A 22262-nucleotide genomic window follows, 5' to 3' on the forward strand; every position below is an offset into this window, starting at 1 on the left:
AACAAAATATTTAAATAACATAGCAATGCCTGTAAATATTATGGAGGAATGTTTTTATTTTCATAGCTGTTGAAATCTGGGTTACTACTTTTTTCATAAAGACCAAAAAAAACTATCCATTAATTTCAAAATGCCACCATAAGCTCCCTGGAAGGAGAAACAATTCATCCTGTCTGTGTGTGTAGCATCTGCTGTGGTGCATTTCCAAGTCAATCTGCATAGTAAAAACTGAGTGAAAGTAAGTCAGGTTTGTGAATTTGGTGAGCCCCTTGCTATCACAGTAGTATTTAATATCTTTAAGGGCACTTATTCTGGACATCTAATCCTGCTGCATATTTAGAAAGCATATAAGCAACCATACTGAGAGGCCAGTGCTTTGCATTGAAATATGGCTGAAAAAAGGCACAAGAAAACTATCAGACAGATCAGGTTTCCCTTCGTCTCTATGCATCTACTTTTCTAAGCTTTTGAAGCAGTAGACTTCCTTCATCTCTGAAAAAATGAGAACTGTATTTTAATTCTTGTTACAAAAAGAAGTGTGTCATTTATCTACCATTTTTTATGTTATCATTTCTTATTAAATTGAATCTTCCTATGTTATTTATAGAACCTCAGCTTTAAAAAACATTACTAGTGGTGTGAAAACACCACCAAAAAAAAACCCTGTGAGCATGTCAGTTTTGCAGTGCTGGTTGTAAATGAAAAAAACTTAGTATTCTAAAACTTGAGAATGGCCAACTTTTACTTGTTTGGGAGATAGTGTAGTCAGTTGATAAACAAAAATGACTGTTCTTATTTTTCCTACACCCTTCCTGTGGAGATTCTCCTTTTGTCTTAAGTGTTTCTGTATAATATAGCAGAGAAGATAATAACACTTAGAAGCATTCTCATCACCTTCATGTCTCCTAGTTCAGCGACATATTGGGGGATGGCTACCACCTATTTGTTAAAATTTTAGGTGGTAATAGTTATTGCTCCCTGTCTCTCACACCTGTGCTGATGCTGCAGTACTAATGAATAAAGTGCAGTAGTAAAATCGTCGGGTTTTTTGCAAAACTCAACAAACTGTGAGCTCATTCAGAGAGTAAAACTGCTGAGAAAAAATGTTGTTTTCACTTAGTCATTTTTTCAACCACAGTTGTATCATAACAGCTATCTTTTGCTGGTTCAACAGTTGTTTCATTAAGCAGGTTGAGAAATACTTTCATAGCTGCTTCAACTCATAAAAATGTGACTTGTGGTGAGTGTTTGTGTCTAATCAAATTCCACCGATGTGGTCAAGAGAAACCACAAAAAGTCTAATTTCTTTAAAATTTGGGAAAGAGCAAGGCCAATGCCTGTGATCCTGAACTTTAGTTCTATGTTAGTAAAAGGAAATCATAATTATATCAGATGTGATAGTCTCAAAGTAGCAAATGAACAGCCTGATCTTTCATCTCTTTGCCAAGGTATATCGCCTCTTTACCAAAGGAAAGAAATTACCATATGAGAGCTTTAGAGGCACCAGGGTACAATTGGAATACAATATGGTCAGAAAAAAATGAGGCCTTTTGATGTTTGTATCGTGTGTACCTTGAAATTGTATTTGTCTATGTATACACTGCCTTCTTTGAATTAGTTTACTTTAAGATTTATTCACATTAGTATGATTCACTACTCCTTTGTTTAGTAAAATACTGTATGCCTTTTTGGACTGAGACCATGTTTTCATTAAATGCAATGGCTGTATTACTTAAAGGGACATTGACCTTTGATTTGGACCTCTTGTCATTGCTGTTGTATGAAAAATAATAAGCAGCTCTCATGGATTTGGTAAGATCAGTGTGTTTAGCCCTAGTTACCAGACAGATGAGGCACTAAACCTATTTGACTACCCTGTGATAAGTCAGTGTTAGCATAAGGATATATGTCTTCTAAATATTTAGAGTTAGAATTGCAAAGATGTCAGTCAAGTCAACTTAGTAGAATGCTTGAGAAAAAAATGAGTGTCAGTAGCACAGATTTTCAAAGCTGAGGGCAGCTAAGCTTCTGGGTATCCAATGGCCATAAAGACTTTGCCTGTCTCCATAAGTCTGTGTGCTTGCCTACAGTAAAATACATAACTAAATAGTGAATACTACTTCCCTAACAGCTGTGCTTCTTAAGAAGTATTGAAAAAAAAAAAAATTGTCAAGGGCACAGCAAAGTGTGGGCACTAAATTGAGGCATCTTAAACAATTCTTTTCTGCAGTGTGTGTTCATGCAGGAGTTTTCTTCTGTATAGCTGTTTGGCTTGTTCCTTGTTGTGGATAGACAATTTCTTAAGCTATATAGTCTGAACTGTTTTGTTTGGATATTGTAATACCTTCTTCAAATAAGCCATCATGCTTCGAAAGTATTTAGTCCTGCTTTTTTTTTAACCTTGCCAACTGTTTATCCAGTATTTTAGCAGTGAAGGTTCATAACATTCGGTGAGGTTAAGCTTATGTCATTTTTTTACACCTTTTTCATTTCTGCATGTGTCATTTTTGAAAACAGAACTTTGTTACTGAAATTATCTTGGCCGTCAATTACTGAATACTTTAAAAATCCAGACTGAAGAGCCCTGTTGCTTTCATAGCCTGAAAATTGAGCTCTGCAGCCTCTGTTTCAATTGCAAATGGTATTAAAAGCTTTAGGAAACTGTTGGCTTCATCAGTGCAACATAGACTATCTAACTCTCACAAAACAGAGTTTCAGCTTCTGTCAAAATGGTATTTTGTAGCAATTTCATTTAATAAAGCTCCTTTTTGCAGAAAAATCTGTAGTAAATGGTTTAAGCTTACTCATGAGGACCATTATGTAAAGAAGTTTCTGAGTATGAGGAGACTAAAGATTATGAGTTTACAGGACCAAGCAGGAAACATGTAGAGAATGTCTGAAATAAATAATTTTGCAAGAGAATGACTTCATATTGAGCTCTGTGGTTTTGATCTGTTTAACTTGAATGTACTTACCCATAGGTGCTAAATGCAATAAGAAACATGTACCTAGACCTCTGTGTTTTGTTCTTTGGACAATCACTCCTTTCATTTCTCACTCCAGAAGTATTTCAATTGGCACAGTCAAATATTAGAGAAAAAATTGTACATTTTCAAAATGCTTTTATTTACTATGTTTTATGTTTCTCATCATTACGGAGAAAGATAAAGATGATTTCCCAAGATATTCAATAAAATCCAGTCTTCAAAATTGTTGCCCAATTAAGTGCAAACAAAATAAAAGTTAATATGGCTTCAATTTTAGCTGCCATGTAATTTTGACATATTTCAATCTTTATGCTGATTTAATATTTTCCAGAGCATAACTGCCATTTGGGAAACACTCAGAATATATTTAGCATAATACCACGTGGGTTAAATATTCATCTTTGTTATTTATGTTTTGAAGTCTTGGACTGTGTCTGATAGAGATGTAGTCAAGAAGCTACCCAAGGCTCACGTGCACTTAAGTACTGAATGATGCACCAAGAGAGGCATTTTGAGTGCTCATCATTTGGTCCCAGCTGTGTGAAAAGCAAGTGTGTGCTAATGTAGGGTTTCTAGGAATTTTTAAAACAAGCATGAGGTTGTAGAATATTGTAAGGACTGTGTTAATATCTCCAAGTGCCAAATTTAGTCATATTCATATCAATACTTGGTATTACTTTACAAATGAAACTTTAATTGTTAAAACATGCTTAGCAATATACAAGTGGGATGAAAGAGTTAGCACCTGTCTAAACACAGATCATCACTTCACAATACCTTTATTGTTCAGGCTTTGAAACCATGAGTTAATAAACCATTTACTTGTAAAAATAGGAGTTTGTGCAGCCTCATGTTTCATTAAGCAAATTTACCTTTGATGACATGCTTCATTTTTCAGATTACAAAACATTTTTAGGTTTTATGGTCATTAAGGAAATTAAGGTACTTCATGCATACTTTATGGGTGAATGTAAAATCAGCATATCGAATAAAGAGACACCTTTTACTAATGAAAAATACAGTATTTTCCGAAATAATTTTGAGATCTGCCAGTTGATACAGATGCTGTACTTGAATATCGACATCGCTTTTTCCTAATACCTGGGAAAAAATAGGAAAACAATAATACATTAAATCAATTTACTTGAAAATCTGGTTCTGTACATACATAATGAAGATACCATGACTGATTTAGTTATCATTGTTGCCTTTCCAGTTATACACATTTAGAATGAGAAAACATACAAACATTTAATAACAAATTCTCATACAGAATCATGAGAGGTAAGCAGTGTCCATAGTGCAGACTAATCACAATCAACTTGATAACTTGGCATTACAAGAAATTAAGAAAAGCACAATTACGACAATACAGAAGTCGGTTGCTTTTTGTTTTTATAATACCACTGAAGTAGCCACAAAGGAAATTTAAATAGCTGAGAGTTGTAAGCTTGTGCCACAAATTGAAAACAGCACAAAAAGTTACTGCTTTTTTAAGTGACCCTAAAGTGTTTAGGAGAAAAAGTGCAGGATATCATAGAAGATACAAATAAATAGTTTAAAACTTTAACAATAGATAATTATCAGGCAGCACAATATTTCATTTACTCTGATATCCATGGTACTACACGAAAAACATCTTCTTCATGCAACATGAAGTGGGAGGTTTTTTATGGTGAACTAATTGAAGAAAGAAACTAAAGCTGATATGTTCAAGAAAGTGCCATTGTATAACTTACATCTTGAGTACAATTTTGATTTGTGCAAAAATCACTTCATTCCTGAAAACCTTATTTATTCAGACAAGAAATAACAAAAGGAAAATATATATATCAAGTGTCTGAGGGCAAAAATCTTCAGCCAACCTTGAGCAATGGGCCTCTTACTGCATTGGATGCTTGGAATTCCCCAGAACTTAGTTGAAGATAAGTCAAAAATTTTTAAAAATCTGTTTCTTTTTGGCCATGTGGTTTTCTTTTGTTTGTTTATTCTTGGGCAATTTTTAAATATTTTGAGGAGAAAAAAAAAGATATAAGCTAGAAAAATGCTTAACAAATAGCCTGAAAGAGGCAGAGAAAAAATGAGATGAGATGGGAATAAGACATTTTCCATGTACATTTTTTATTTACCTTCTATCCTGTAATGAATTCTATATCCTGTAATTATCATTCTATATTAAAATAATCATAAGAAAGAGTAGATCAATGCATTATATAAAAAATTACATTTAAGTTATATAAAACATAGACAATTTGTTACATATTAGTGGTTTGGGCTTAGGAATGCTATTTAATTTTGCATGCTTTTCAATTGCATGAGTCTAGAGCTTTACTGTTGAAATTTCCGTGTCACAGACAAAAAACCTGCTACCCTTGTTCTTTACCTCAGCGGTTTTCTTTGCTGATCACTGAATCCAGAGGTGTTTGTGCCTCGTATGATACAAACATAATATAATAATTCATATAAATGAATGTAATGCCCCATAGTTAGAAAATAATGAGGAACTAATTTTGCTCCCCATTCCAAATACTCTCTCATGCAACATCATTTTTAAGGGCTGACTTTGAGATCATCTTATTTCCAGATTTGTACATTGATGTGTGTAATGTTACAGGCCTTTTTTAAAAATATCACCATGCTCAACAAACTCCAGAAAATGTAACCGAATTGAAAACAGGCCCCCAGCCTCTTAATGATGAAATGCTTGCAATGTTCCAAATGGACATCACCACTCATGAGCAGCTGGCTTTCATCCCTACTGACATGCATTGAAAGATGATTAAAAATACATAAATTCTTCACTAAGATGTAATGTATTTTCGAAAGCTGCAGTAACATCCATGTGGCTGTTATGCACCTCAGCAGATGAGGACACAGGCTGGTTCCCACTGGTACAAGACACAGGCTTTCCTGGTTGTGGAGTGTTTGTTTAGAGAAGGCCCTTATTACAGGCAAGTTTACTAAAGTCCTAACAAGATCTTTTCAGAGTAACAGCTGTCCTTGTGGGGTTTATCTTTTCCTTCCTCCTCCTTCCCATACCACTGTCCTGGCCTCATTCAGAGACTGCAGACATCTGCTCATAACCTACCACAAGCTAGAGCTCCATGTTGTGCCTTCAGAGCCAGTCTCCGCTGTGATACCGACTCCTCAATAACATTCTCTGTACTTGCCTGATGGTTATAACTCAGTTCAGGACACACTGTTTCTGTTATACTTTAAATCATGGGATTATTGTTTGGGTTGATTACACTGAGTATCATCTGTTCTCGGGGAAAAATGGAGATGATAAAAAAAAAAAGATAGTGAATAGTTTTAATTGAGATAAATACATATAAGAATGTGTGATGGTGGAAATGTGGGGTCTGGTATTTAGATTAACACAGTCTTAATCTAGTTTCTACTATCTTGACTATTTTTTGTAACCTTGTGTTATCATTAACAGAAGTTCCTTATCCCAAGGCAGGATTTCATTTAAAACTACAGGAGCGAAGTAAATGAACTAAAGCATTGTAGGTTTTTCTCATCAGGAGTGGGGGTGGAGGGAAGATATCATAGTCCTCTGTGGAGGCAAGACACAGTAACGACAGTCTCATGTAACTAGCTAGAAGGATTTGAGGAGATTTCTAAAGATAATCAGTTTAATTCTAAATATTATAATAAAATCCTCGTTGACTCAGCAAATCCTGAGAAGTGGGCTTTATACAAGCGACCTACTTGGAGTTGGTGGGAATAGGCTCATGTCTGACAAATCTACACAGTCTGAGTTGTCACTGGAGCTGTGGCTCAGGTGGGAGTAAATAAGTCATATTTACCTGACTTGAGTGCATTTGGGATGTTATATAAATGTAATTGTTATCAAATCAGCAATTAGTATTATAATTGCATTGGATCTAGTACAAGTGTTCCTAAATTCACAAATAAATCATATAGGATAAATAGGCTTACAGTGCATGGTATGCTACAGGCTTATAATATATGTATATAAAATAATGAAATCAATCTAATGTTGTACAGGTCATCAAAAACTGATACGTAATTAAAGATACCAAACTGTGATAGCTAAGAGCAAGCTCTTAGATAGTCGTATGATCATTGTATTTTTACAAGAGGTATACAAACAAATTGTTGGTAATTTTTAATAAGGAGAACGGTACATAATAATACCACCTTACTCTAATATTTTTGACACTATATGGGATAAAGACCTTTATGTTCAAAACTGATCTACCCTTAGACAAATTGTTCTTCTACTTGGTAGAACTGTCTGGGGTTTAAAAAAAAAAATGTATTTATGTTCAGGAGGGCTCCGTTTTATTTGTTCAATTTTTTCACATAACACATGTAATCCATGGAGTTAATAGTTTAAGTGGATTGGGAATCTGTCTGTGATTTGTCCAGTGTAAATCTTACTGAAAAAATCTCATGCCTCATTACATGGAGACAGGGAAACAAATCTGAAAGTAGGATGTTATATTTGCTAGATCCATGAATGAAAGATAATGAGGTTTTTTTCCATATGTTTTTATAACAAAACAGGTTTGTCATTATTTATTCCTTCACTTAACTGGAGCGGGGGTTTTGTTTCAGTGTAATGCTTAATTTGATATGAATTATTTTATTGTACTGAATCACTATAGATGGCAAGAGAATTGTTTTATTTTATTGAATCACTATAGATGGCAAGAATCCCTATTTCAATTTCCAAAAGCTTGAATAGAATATTTGAGTAGCATCCTTATTTTTTTTAACTATACTGAACTACATCGCTTTTCTCAAGTTTTACCTTATTTTTCTTTTGGAAATACAGTATTAAGTTCACTAACATATCTTGTCCAACTCCTATTTCACTTGTCTAGACCCAGGAATATCATTACCAGATGTGTGCAAATAAAAGTATTTTCTTTGTTTGAAAATAGTTAATAATAATCTATCAGCAAATAAACTGGTAGACAGCATAGAAAGGAGTCTAATTTCATTTGTTGGAAAGGGAAGGGTGAAAAAAAACATTGGCAACATGAAGCTGTCTTTAAGAGTGTAGAAAATAGTTCATGAATAGCCTGAAAATTGGCAGTGTTAAATAGAAATGAGGAACTTTTTATAGAGATAGTTTAATTAGCTTTGATCGTTTGTGTTGGTTTCTGTGTACCAGGGAAATTTTAGTCCAGTTAAATACTTTTTTCAGATTAGCACACATCTTTCAAATTTGTATTAACTTTACATATGGTGACAAAGTTTCATTTGAGTCCAAATCCTTAAAAAAAAAAAAAAAAAAAAGCAAAATGGTAATATTTCTTTTTCAATCAGGATACTTTGGGCTTTTGAAATTGTAATTTTTCAATAAGAACACTCCACATTTAATCCAGTGCTAGCTAAAATAGGAATCTGGTTTATTACTTACAGCTGTAGAGGAAGGAGAATTAATAACATATTGGAATTAGAAAAACAAGATGTCTGTGTAGTTCAAATTATCTATATCCTTGAAATCATTTTGTCAAGACATTCTGATTCACCATTTCAATTGTATGTTTAAATGATTTGGAATATTTTATTAAAAGCCCACAACTGATTTAATAACTAGCAGAAGCTTCACTGAGTTGATTGTTGAATGTTATTGAAACCTTTGTTATTTTTTCCTTTGTGTACTTTATTGGCATTAACTACCTGGATAATGAATACTCAGACTCTTTCAAATGTGGAGGGAGTGCTATTTTATTTCACTTTCTCTTTTTGGATTTCTATTTTCCACAGTTTATAAGTGTATATTTCACATTATCAGATCCTGCAACATCAGAAGTATTACGTGGTTCTGATTGCCTTTATATCTGAAGCTGCATTTTTTTTTTTACTAACAAAGTGATTGAAAGATAGGATAATGTAACAAATGATAAGACAGTCCTGCAGCTAGAGAAAAGTCAGTAGGATGGAAGGAAGGGACCCAATTATCATCTATAAATACTTCCAGAGTAACTGTGTAGATGAAGGAGGGAATTATTCCCAGTCTGAGAAGATACCAAGACAAAGAATAATGGCCTGAAGCTACTAGAAGTAGTTTCTAACAATGGGCTACACTTGTCAACTGATGCAGATGGTAAATCCCTGCCAAAGTCAAACTGAGGAGCTCTCGGTCAGTGCAATCACTGGAACCAGTCATTCCTAGTTTGCTGATTCTGTCAGTTTTACAGAGAAGTCTTAGCTTGCTTATTTGAGAGTGAGGTTTTGCCAGGTTTAAACAGAATCAGCTGGGTGGATATCAATCTCTTTCTCCCACATTTCTTACGGCCCATTGCATTCCCGCTGCATTAGTCCTGGTGATCTCTAGTTTTTTCTTAATCTTCCTCTGTTCACTCTTAACTCCCAAGACACTTCAGTCTGGCCCAGTTGACTCCAGACCATAACTGACATCAGTGGAGCCTTCATCAGCGAGGTGGGAGTGATCCTCACCTCACCCAGGGAAATGAGAAAATCACATCAGAGTGAAGCCAATTAAAGTTCAGCTCTCCAGGCCAGTCACAGTTTTCATATAGACCATTGCTATTTTCACAAATAAAAGACCTACCCAGGGAGAACTCCGGAGGGGACAGCTCTAAGAGTTTGGAATATGTGTTATTTTGCAGGGGTACAAAAACGTGAAGCAAATTCAGGCAGGGAGAGGAAACCTGCACGAAAATGCACAGGGTTTGCAGATGGATTATCAGAACACAAAAAAAAATAGTGGGATGATGTGCGCTGAAGAGCTATACTTATGTGTGTTGTTTTATATTATTTTTTTCTACATAAATACAGTTTAATCAGTGAAATTACATATGGTGAATAAAGGTAAGAGACAAAGTTATTCCTGCCATCTGCTGCTCCAGAGATCATTGCCAGCACATTACAACTCCCTTTCTGCAAGGCTTTACATTTCTTGAAGAATTATGTTCTGATTTATAAGCCCGTAGGTTTGGTTTTCAATTAAAAAAAAGGGGGTGGGGTGGAGGTGGGGCTTAAAGATTTATGGACTGATTCGGTGAAAAAGCTGTAAGTTGTTTTATTTTATCTTCTTTTCATTTTATTAAATCCCTTTGTATTACAAAATGTGCAAATGATAGGAGAAACAGAGCCAGTCATCTGTTCAGCTACTCTTCTCAGAAACAAAAATGAGTAAACCAAATTACTAAATTTGACCAATTTAAAAGTCAGGTACTCATTATAAAGCATGCTTTTTGTGGAATTTATTAATAGATTATTTGTAAATCCTTTTGACAGCTACATTGTCCACTTTAAGGCTCTAAGGTGAAAAAAGAGGAAAAAACTAATGAAAATAATTTTTAAAATAAGTTTAAGTTTTTCAGAGAGTATTCACATTTTCACATTCTGCTAATTAGGATAGGTGATTTAAAACGCTTTTAATTATTTCAGTTTTATAGAAAATATCTTAAACTTGGCCTCCCATCTTTACTTGAATTTTTTGCACTCCTGCAAGGTCCTAAACATCTCTTGAGCTCTAATTCTTCTGTTGCTCTTCATCAGACTGTGTGCTATTTATAGGAGGAGTATTTCATTTTGTAAGACATCTGGAGGACTGTGTAGGTTTTTTTCCCTTTGGTAAACCACTTATATTATAGAAGCATGTGTATTTCTGTTAGGAAAAAAGAGATATTTTGGTGATGACCAAGGATTTAAAGGTCATTGTTTTGTTGACTCTAGTTGGCCTGTTCTTCTATTGGCTCTTATTGTAATAGGCTGAGAATTAAGTGGCAGATTTTAGGACTGAAATAATTCTTTTCTAATTTTTGAAGTCAGAATAGTACTTGCAGGGCAGAATCACCTGGGTATCATCAATGATGTTAAAGTGAGTATTTTCTATAGTTTCTATAGTTTGATTCCTTAGAGTGATGTAGTGATGTAGGATTTTCTGAAAAAGAGTAAAAAGAGGTGGAAAAGAAATAACTTGTTGTAATAGTTATTCCAAGGGACATGCATCCTGGTTTACACCAAAGTGTGCTTCCCTGAAAGAAGGGAAAATCCTCAGCAGCTTCCCTAGAGGATGCATTTTAAAGCATTTGTCTCTTCTTGTTGTTGCTGCATAGTTGTTATTTAAGCCTGTGACAGTTTGACACCAGAAAGGGGATGTGGCAGGGTTTACACCTGCTATGTGACAGCGTACCCGATTGCGTGACACCCCTGCAGCTCAGTCCAAACCCAAAACCACAGCTATGTGTGAAGCAGAGCTTGCTGGGAGCCAGATGACAGTCATCATCTAAGAACGTGTAAAATTAAGATACAGTTTGACAGCTTTTACCATTTTAGTCATATTTTTGCTTTTTGTCATGTAACAGTACCTCAGGATAAAACATAGTCATCTTTAATACTACTGCTAGCAGAAAATGCTGTGAAAACAGCATTTTTCCTATGTCAGGTAGTTAGAGCCCAGTACAATACCTAGTGAAATAAGAGGGGTTCGTTCTCATTTTCCTACACTCCCCGCTTTCCTCCCTCCCTCCCTCTCTCCTACCCCTTTATTTTCAATTTTTTTTTCTCTTACCTTCAGAGGGTTTTGAATAGCCCCATAAGGAGAAGAAATGTGCTTTAAGGAGAGATGCACGTAGGTCTCCAGAGCACAACAGGAGCATAAAATCTGTCTCAGAGGCTTAATTAGGTTTGCAATTAATTAATATTTGCAAACCACTTGGAGGATCTGGGTGCAAATTATTATTATTTTCATGATGTCACTGCTGAGACACATGAACAGGAAGCAGAAACAAAAGGATAATCAGTAAATTCATGAAGAGCTTCCACTGCCACATTAGGATCATTAACAATTGCTTCTTCTTATGTATCAATTTTATCCAATATTAGTTTTCCCCCTCCAGTGAAGGGAAAAGTACAAGAGATCAAAATTTATGAAGTCTCACCAGCTACTGAGACAGAAAATACAATAAAAAGTGAGAGGTGGAGAAAAAAAAAGTGGTTTTTTTCAGTTATTTTGAATATCAGGTGGGAAACAGAGAAGAGTCATTTGTATGACTGGTATGTAATTTCATAATTTTTTATTATTATTATTATTTGTTTACACCTAGTGAAATCTTAAGTGCTGTCCCTACACAATTTCCTAATTTTGTGAAACAATTTTGTTTTAATACATACGGGCATAAAGGCTTTAGATAGTTCCCAACTGATTTTCACTGTCTGATAATAATATATTGGACAAAATAGCATTGCTATTTGTGTGGGAGTTAATGCTTTTGAAAACAGCTAATACACTTAACTACAGTGTATTAACAGTGGGCGTTCTGCTTATTTTTATTGCAAGCTTTAGCACTGTGCAATTTTCCTGCAACATGTTAACAATAATCCACTTCACACTGGCACTTAGGTATTTATTGAGCATTGCAGTAAAAAAGTTATGGGAAAAAAATGGATATTAAAAAAAAAAAAAAGAAACAAAATCAAAACACCACAACAGCCTGGCAGGGCATGGTGTCCATAAAAGAAAACAGTGATGAAGAAGTTCGGTGCAGTTGTTTTTAAGATTAGGTAAAGAATATTCCAAAAAAAGTGTTGCAAACATGTGACTTTTTTTTTGCACTACCTTTACAAAAGAAAGAATGATCCAACTAAGTCATACAGTCCACAAATTCACACCAGAGGTTTAATTGCAGTTCCTGGTTAGTACTGAGCTGAACGTCATTGATAAGCAGTAAAAAAAAAAATCCCAGGGAAGGGGAAGAGACCACAGCAAGCGCCAATACACGGGCCTGTGCAAACCCACCCGCCTGGCACGGTGCCTCTCAGGGGTCCCGGGACCAGGTTCATCTCCTTGGCAATACAAAAGTCATGGCACATATGCCCCTTCCCCATCCCGGGTCCCCTGATGGTGATAGCTGTACTCAGCACCATGGGGAGGGAGAAATGTTCATGGACTACAGACACTGTAGGTTTCTTTTTGTAGTTAAGTATTTGTGGCCAGTGGGGTTGGTCCTCATATGCTATGGGATGAAGCTGATTGCCAGGACCTTTCATGCAGAGCGGTAATAGCCACAGCAGTACCTAGAATGGCCTTCTTAAATAATTGTTTGAATGCTTACAGTTGACAAAGGCTCCGCACGTAGGCTGTAGATCTAGAGGTATACACAGAAAATATTGGGGAGCAGTGTCACAAAGGTTGTCCTCCATAAAGAGCTTCCCAATTCACGCAGCAGCCATTAGTACTGGCCTACAAAAGATGTTCTACAAGAAGGCTCCGGTGCAAGCAAGCAGGTCCGCATGAAACCGCGTGAGCATAGTAAGGCAACAGGGAAGCAACGCTCACAAGTCAAATGCCATACAGAATAGCTGAACACAAAGCTTAGGGAGTGTTTGGTATCATCTGGAATGATACCATAGAGCCCAAATACATGAGGCCAGTGCTCTGGATAATATAGTAAGACCCTGTGTCACTGCCTCGGGATGTTCAAGGGGAATCTATCCAACTACTAAGGTAGATCCACTTAAATGAAGGGTATAGAATAAGTAGGTTATGTTGTAACTGCACATTTGGTAGCACAGGCCTGTAAAGTAGAACATCCTACAGCCATCTGCCATAATATGAGCTTTTGAAATAACTGAATTCCCTAGGAAAGCCATACTAATTTATCTCTAAACTTGACTGATTATCAGTGTATTTGTTTATGCAGTTATTCCGATCATCTGGCATTCTTTCTAGTGTCCTTGTTGGGCTGTAGAACAGGACTATAAAACATTTCTCCGTAATCAGCTTCTTCCTTGTCCTCTGTAAGTTTCTTAAATGCTGATTATTTTTTGTTTTATCAGGCATTACTACTGGGGAGGGCTCTGCAAAACATTTTTGTCTTAACACCGTTGACTTATACAGAGAGTACCAAAAGCCTGAATGTTCTCCTGGGCTAATGTATTCATTCGTGTGCCATAAAGAAACATGTAGCTTTCATATAAAATTTATTTTGGAAGGTGATAAAGTAACTGTGCCATTTTTTTTTTCCATTGGAGTAAAGCGGGAAACTTGGCTCACACTAGTCACTTGGTTTTTATGTGATAGAAAAAACTCCTCCTTGTAATAATAACACAATTTTTTTGTCTCACAAATCTTTCCTTTATGCTTCACTTACTTTTATTCAAATGAAGATGCCTTCACAAGTAAGACCCTGATAAATCTCTGTGCCCCCTACTTTCCAGCGTTCCTTGAAAGATTTATAGCAGGTGTTTACAGTTAAACACATGCATTGTCCTTCATTAAATTTTGTTTAATGAGTTGTATGCATCAGTAGTCCCTTTAATACATGACAAAAATTATAAACATCAGAGAACAGAAAACCTAAAAGCCTTTTTACCAATCCAGACACTCCTAGAGAAAAGCTCACAAGAGATCAACCTTAGAGAGATAGATAACTACACAAACATGGAGAGAAATCATTATCAAACACGGTATTACATGGCTCCCTGCTGCATTCTGTGGGTTCTTTCGCAGTGTTAAATAACTTGTGCAAAAAACAGTACTTTCACTTGAAAATGCAGCAAAATGGCTGTGGCACAGTCCCTGATCCCCACATGCGCATGTGTGGAGCGATCTATGTAACCTGGAGTCCAGCCTCTCAGTGTATCCCACTTGAGGATCCACGTCTACAGTCCCATGAGCCCGTCCCTTAAGATGTCTCAATGTAGAATAGCTGTTTAAGATATTCCTTGAACATATTTGATATATTTAAACATGCATTTCATCTCATCTGCCTTCAAAGAGCATTTAAGTACAATAGCTATAATCAAACTTTTTTTCTGGGTTATTGATTATCATATACTTCAAGTCCAAGCTTCTTCTAATCTCATCTTCCTCCTGGTCCAAATTAAGGCTTATGTTTGAAAGGTATGGAAATGTATAGTGTTTATGTGGTAATCATCTTTTGCCATCACTGTTCCAAGTCACCTTCCAGACAAAAGAAATATTAGCTGCTGCACAATCTGCAGGCTCCATAATTAACACAGGACTGATCGCTCTTCTTTTGCCTACATTAATGGGCTGCAATACCCAGCCTGGTTGTGTCACACACACACACCTAATACAAAAATTTCTGTCCTCTCACCAGGTCCTATGCAGGTTTCCATTTAACCAAGTACATCCCTGCAACAGATGCAGGAAGAGGAAAAACTTTTTCCCAGTTCTGGCTTCATCAAAGCTGAGGTGAAAACCTTGTGCATGGGGGATGATGGCTGGGAAATAAAATTCAGGAGTGTTATTGGGCATAACTGTTAGGGATAGAGAGATCATCTGTATCTTCTTCTTAATAATTGTCACAGATCAAGCTCTGTGGTTTTTCTTTATGGCTTTCAGAAAAATTATAATTCTGTCTTTTATAAAAATGTTATATTGGTGAAGTGAAAGTGGAAATTTATGCAAAAATGGTTAGTAATGATTTAATCACAATTCATATTATTCATGCTCATGCCATAATTGATGCTGATAAGAAAGCGGAAGCCTTTTGTTCAGTCCCTCAATGCTTAGAACAATGCAATCATGCATTTTATTTTAGACTTTGTAAATTATCTATTTTCTGAAATTGTGAATGATCCGTTTCTAAACATAAGCATTCCATGTTGTAATACCTTGATTTTATTTTAGTGTGAACAATGCCGTTCACTGGCTCCAAGCATATAACTAAGGATTTTAAATTTTAACAATGAATACATTCTATTCTTAATATGTACAAAGATATTCAATTACATACAGTTATTTATTAAGTGGAGAACTAATTGAAAGTCACTGCAAAGCAGTATGTCCCTGAAATTTAAATAGAAGTGTAAAGAATCCCAGGAAACTGTCGTATACCAAGGGAATAAGATTATGAGAGTAATGCATAATATAATTTAAAACACAGTAGACCTTGGACTTTAGTCCAAAAAGTAACAGACTACTATAAACTACCTTTTGCTTTAACTAAGTAAATTGCCTTCATTGTAGTACTGGCATAATTTAGGCAGAAAGTGGCAGGTGACCCCTTCCTCTCTCCCAGACGTTTTTTCACCAGTGTAATGGGGTTGGAACATTCTGCTGGGAATTGAGAAGTGTAGGTTTGTACCACGTCCTCTGCGTTTTTACCCTACAACAGTATACAAAGAGTAGGCAATTATCATGTTTTGGGTGTGAAAGGAGGAAGTGAGGTGCCCAAACAAGTTTGGGTGGATTTGGGGCTTTGAAGCCCTATCTGACACAGGCACTGCCTTGCAGACTGTAAAAAAAAGGATATCTAAGCTGCAAAAGGAGAATAATTTGAGGCACACACCCTTTCCTTAATGTTTCTCTTGGCTAGTTTCAACAGCTCCCAGCTCAGCCTTACCGTCTGCTCTGAATTCCATCCAACACACCCGCTTCTCCTGGGGACCTCAGGCACCCGGTCCGGAGCTTCTGGGTCTGGATGCCGGGTGTTTAGCATGAGAAGTAATGACCTTCAGTATTCATGGAATCATAGAATAGTTTGTGTTGGAAGGGACCTTCAAAAGCCATCCAGTCCAACCCCCCTGCAATGAGCAGGGACATCTTCAAACAGATCATGGTGCTCAGAGCCCCGTCCAGCCTGGCCCGGAATGTTTCCAGGGATGGGGCATCTACCACCTCTCTGGAAAACCTGTACCAGTGTTTCACCACCCTCATGGTGAAAAAATTTCTCCTCATGTCTATCCTGAACCTCCCCTCCTTTAGTTTAAAACCATTACCCCTTGTCCTATTGCAGCAGGCCCTGCCGAATCCAAATCCCTTCGCACGTTTAGCACCAAACAAATGCTAATCTCCTTCTGCAGCAGAAAACATCCACAGTCACTCAGTAATAAACTGGCCACAAGCTGTACATGGCACTAGATATATCATAAGAAGAAAAACAGGCAAGAAAGGTGTTAGCCCATCCATTAGAAATGGATATGGTGTTCAGTTAGATAATCATGTAGACTTTGTTGATGTGTGGTGTTAAAAGATGTAAACAAAGTTAGAGTAGTCATGCCTTTAGGAGGGTGTGATATATAGATGGCAAACACTGGGCTCTGATTGATGTGAATCAATTTTAAAAATTACTGCTTTTGCAAAGAGACTTTGTGGGAGAGAAAAAAGAGGGAAGAATAAAATCAGAGTGCTGTATGGTTTCGATTCTCACTTGTAGACTTTAACACTGAGCAGTGAAAGTGTAATATTTGTATGAAGTGCTTCGCCGTCAGGAAAAAACAGAAGCAGCTGTAATTGAAAGAGCACATGTTTTTACTGCCTGTTTTTATAATTTTTGTTACAGCATAAATTATGGCTGATTATCATTCATTGTTTTTGCATTATTTACTTTATAAAATGTTATCACTATAATTAAACCCATACATGTGTTTAAAACAGTCACCATCATGTACTTCACTTACACTGATAGAGAGGTTCCTTATGTTTTTGTATATTTTTGCTTATAGCAAAGGAAATAACTGCACTGCTACAGGTATCAATAAAGCCTTTTCCAAGTACAAAAGTCTTGGTACCAAAATAATGCACACTGAGTAAATTCGTTGCATGGGAAGAATTCTCAGGTATGAACCAGGCCAGACTCCCAGGCTTACAAATGATGGCAGTAAACCTCCTCAAAAAAACCAAGCTCACATCCCAAGTTTTGAATACTAGTAACAGCCCAAGGGCTGCTCCCTGTGGCACAGAAGCACAGCAAGGTGTCCCAGAGCTACTACTCTTAGTATTTCACATGGTCCCATTTCTTCAGTGTTGCGATCATCAGATTGCATTGGAGCAGAATTCAGATCAGCCTTTGGGCTGCTCCCCCTTGTTTCAGTAGCTGCACTGTAATAACCCTCAGCCCTTCCCTTCACGTGGGTGTTCCAGCTCAAACTGCTCTTTTGCACCTGGCCCTGTACCTGCAGTGTTTGGGAAGTGTTATTTTTTTTTTGACACTTGTTGTTTTAGTTCTTGCGTAAACCTTTTGTTATGCCTCTATTATTGCTAAGAAAACCAAACATATTTGTCTCTCCCAGCTTAACGGTGTACTTGAGAACCAAATAAATATACAGACTGGATCTCCTTAGATTCCTATCTACGAGTTATTATTGTGTTCAGTGAGTCTGTGGTTTGATATACTGATAGTTAAATGAAAAGATTACTGTCATTACTAGTAATTTACAGCTTCTGTGTTTCCTCTGTCAAATGTTCTTTCAAAGATTAAACATCGTCTGGTAGTTGTACAATTACCTCAAACTTTTTAGGCTGCAGATTCATAAAAGAGGAGCTGCTATTTTCCTTTAAATTCCTGTCTTTCCCTTCCAGCCTCTGGTACTGTGAAATGTTACATTCTACCCTTGTAAAGGTGTTACTCTGAATTCACATAGCTGGAGGCATTTTAGAAGGTAATCTTACAGCTATGCTTTCTGTCTTTTATGAAAAGTAATAATTATCATATTTCTTGGATACGCGTCTCAGTCATCTCTCAGGCTGCATAACGTGAATGGGAGCTCCACAGGCAAAATTTAAAAAAAGATTTCATTAGCAGGCCACAATCTTTAGACATCTCTTTTTGCAGAGAGCTAAATTGGCAGTGTGGCTTTTTGTTCACATGGATTAGGACTTCCTTTGAAAATATACAGTGTGCCTAGTTCTTTGGTTTTAACAAAAAGGTTTTTATTGTACCATAAATTTATCAGCAAACGAGACAGTAACAGAAGGTGCATCGAAGTCTCATTCTGGTTTTTTTTAGTAACCCCTTCAAGTATTTACAGTGATAACATTCAAAAAAATTAGAATGACATTTTAAAAAACATTTATATTTTTACATTAGGAGAACGAATTACAACTCTCAGATGTGTTTACAAACACTACTAGCTGAAAGAAAACCATTTTAACAGCTTGGTTTCTTGAGAGTTTAAACAGCAATGCTGGGCTTTGTGGCAGGGCTTGTTTGGCTGGGTTTTTTTTAGAACTAAGAAGGTTAACCAGATGAATTTGTAAAATGAAAATGGGAAAAGTGTACATAGTATGTTAATTTAATCAAGTTTACCTCAGCCCTATTCTGATACTCATAATGCAGAGAGGTTGAAGGGAGGTGATTTGGGTTTTTTTTAATCTCCTCTAGTTTTCTATGTTTTAGAGTGTAGGCTGGCCTTTCGGTTACCCTAATTCCAGGCAATTTCTTACAGTCTGCCAGCTTACCAGCCTGATTTAATAGAAAAGACTGCCTGGCAAGAACCATTCAAAGCTTCCTAAAACCTTTTGACTCCTGCCAAGTGCAGTAGTCAGAGATACAAGAAGAGGAGTTTGCTAGGATGGGGAGGCCAGTTTCCCTGCCACCACCACTGTCTGACCCCATCTTGTGTTCCGGGGGGGAAGTCACAAGCAACAGATGGAAACTAACACCCATCCTTAGTTGCCAGGCAGATCGAGATGGCTGTAACAGAGCTGTCACCACTGGAAGACCACCCAGTTAGTGGTCATGGGAGCTCCAGGGGAAATGTGGTGTATGGAGGGTTTGCTGTCCATCCATACCAGCTTCTGTAACGTATCGACCAGAGTCCCTGAACCATAGGATGAGTTGCTTTGTGAGGTCTAAGAAGAATACTCATGTAGTGGAGGGAGTCAGCTAGTTCGCTTCCAGTTACCGAATGGCCCACGCAATGGTTCAGCAGCAGCACAAAATATCACCTATTTCATTTTGTGAAAGTGGTCATTTATTAAAGTGTTAGAAACAATAAGCTGGCAAACATCTGCTAGGCCTTCAAACAAAGACTTCATGCCTTTCCATGTGTCGCTTGAGCTAATATTTTTAAGGACTCTTAAAATAATAAAAATAAAATTAGCATAGGGACAGTACTTAAGAGCCTCGACTCACTCAAGAGCCCTGATTTATGATGGAATTGGGAGAGACAGGGGTGAAAAACATTGTTCAGATTCATGTTTAATCAGACCGAGTGCTTTTAATTAGCTGGAGAAGAAGTTTGTGAATATTTCTATTTAAGTAAGTGTTACTGCTCAGAGAAATACTTCCATCATAAGAAAATGACCGGCTCACTTGGCATAAATAAAGAACTCATTACTAGTGTCTTTTAACATACTATGCCTTTTAACATTGCATATTCAAAGTGATAACAAGGAAGATGAAGCACCTGATAACTTTAAGCTTTTTTTCATTATCTTTCTGTATTTTTTTAAAGCTTGGGTAGTAATTGAAGCATAATTAGAGAACTTTCCTAAGATCTGGATCTATTTAATTGATTTAAGCATGACTACACGGAAGATTCATTTCAGTTGTTGGTGTTTTTAAATCACATTATGACATTTTTCTTACTCTGTTATTTTTAAGCTGCTCATAAAAGAATATTAGAAATGTGATCAACACAAGACTGAAGTATCAATGTGGTATCGACATCATTAAAAATTAAAGTTGAGGATATTACTGAATTATGTTTTGACTTTCAACAAAATTATACTCTACTTTCTACAACAGTTCCATTGCAGAGTATTTTAGGAATCTGCAAAGAATATGCAGCTTATGTCACTAGAGGCCCTTTTTTTAAAGTTCTCACCAGCGTCTGAGAAATGACACTTTTATTTAGAACCAAACATGTACCATCAAAATAGAATTATTAGAAAAAATAGGTCCTTTTAAAATGAAGTTGTCCTGATGATGTTAATATTTGTATTAAAATCAGTACTCTGTCAAACACACAGAGAAGGGAAAAATCCTAGGAATACCATAATTATAATACTGGGGATTCCTTGTAGGAATGTTTAGACTGTTACTTGTAGAATGTTTCCATATTTTCCTGGACATAGTATTTTGTATGAACCAAAAACATTTATTTTTTTCTAATTATATCAGTTTTATGATCCCTTTTACTGTATTGAGTCAAAAAAAAATCTTTTCTCCACATTATTTGGGGACTTAAAATATTGAGTTGTCATGTAGTTTCTGCTAAGCAAAAATGCATATTATGAAAAGCGACATAAGCCCAGCATGTGCAATGCTGTGGTGGTGACTGGCCACGGCCAGAGTCTGTCCCATGTTCAATGCAATGTCGCTTACCTCTGCTTTATTCCAGGCCAAATTGTCTTGAATAGCTTTGCATTTCCTGTTGATGCAGAGATAGTATCTGTGGAGAGTAAATGTTCAGATATCTGTCTGTGTGAAGGTGCCGTCCCCCACCGAAGACAGAAAAGGATCCTCTGGGCAGTGGGGATCAGGCCGAGGAAGTGGTTTCATGATGGATTTAAGCCTATTTAAATCCTTGGGGTCACTGGAAGAGGTTGTCCCTCCCTTGGCTTTATCCTTCAGCCATTCATTGCTGCCTCTCCCTGTGTCAGCACAGGGCTTGTTAGTTCAGGGAGCTACTTCAGCTGAAAAAAAAAATAAAACTTGTTTTTTTTTGCTGTGGTCAGATTAATTTTCAGTCCAGCTGCACATCTGTCCCAGCACTGATGTCAGTACAAACCACACAGTCACGGGCAGCGGGGAGGGCAGGACTGCTAATCTCAGTAGCAGTGAATAAGGTGAAGTTAGTGAATAAGGCTCGTAAGTTAGTCATGAAACTGCAGCCTGTGTATGAGACAAAGTCTAAATCAAGATTACAGTTTTATTTTTGTCAAATACTTGAATTTGTAGATAATCCTAAGTGAGCACTGGGTGAAATTTGCCGTTCTTTTTTTTTTTTTAATTGAAAATATTTTTTGCATAAATGTTTGCTGGAAAAAAAAATATGGATTTATTTTCTTTCTCTTAATGAATTAGGAGGTTTGTGTTTTGTTTTGTTTTTCTGAAAGCATATGAACTTGGTGTTAGGGAAGGATTTCAGTTACTCATTCTTAAATATTTTCATTAGTCATTGTTCTCCCTCTCCTTCTCCCCTCATAATTGAGCTTTATATCTTCATGTTACAACTGGAAATGAAACATAGTGAAATTTATTGACTCGTCTGCCTTGCTTGATGACACGGGAGCCTGTGACAGTCAGGAACTGAACCCAGATCTCTCAGATTTCAATCCAGATTGGTATGAATACAGCCAGGGACCCTAAAGCCAGAACACATCATTTCAAGAGATTACCCCCAGCTTTTTCCAGAAACTGTCACGTAAACGTTTTGTAGCAAACTAGCCATGATTCTCCCCATTTGCTTTAGTTACAGCAGAGATAGATGTTCCTCTGCTCAGCTTTGACCCTGGGAGTTTGTTAAGCAGCAGCACTCTGGGGCTCCAAACATGCTTCTCTTCGTTTCCCTCACTTGGGAGAATTACAGTCTATATTAGAAAAATTAATTAACAATTTGAGAGGA

General features: G+C 36.6%; 1 protein-coding gene across 2 annotated transcripts in view; it reads left to right on the forward strand.

Annotated features, from left to right (window-relative positions):
- The window catches only part of LOC102083767 (ubiquitin-conjugating enzyme E2 E2), a 208188-nt gene that overhangs the window by 123819 nt on the left and 62107 nt on the right, over positions 1 to 22262 (forward strand). The window lies entirely within an intron of this gene.

Source organism: Columba livia, chromosome 2 (genome assembly GCF_036013475.1).
Source record: "Columba livia isolate bColLiv1 breed racing homer chromosome 2, bColLiv1.pat.W.v2, whole genome shotgun sequence".
Taxonomy (NCBI): domain Eukaryota; kingdom Metazoa; phylum Chordata; class Aves; order Columbiformes; family Columbidae; genus Columba; species Columba livia.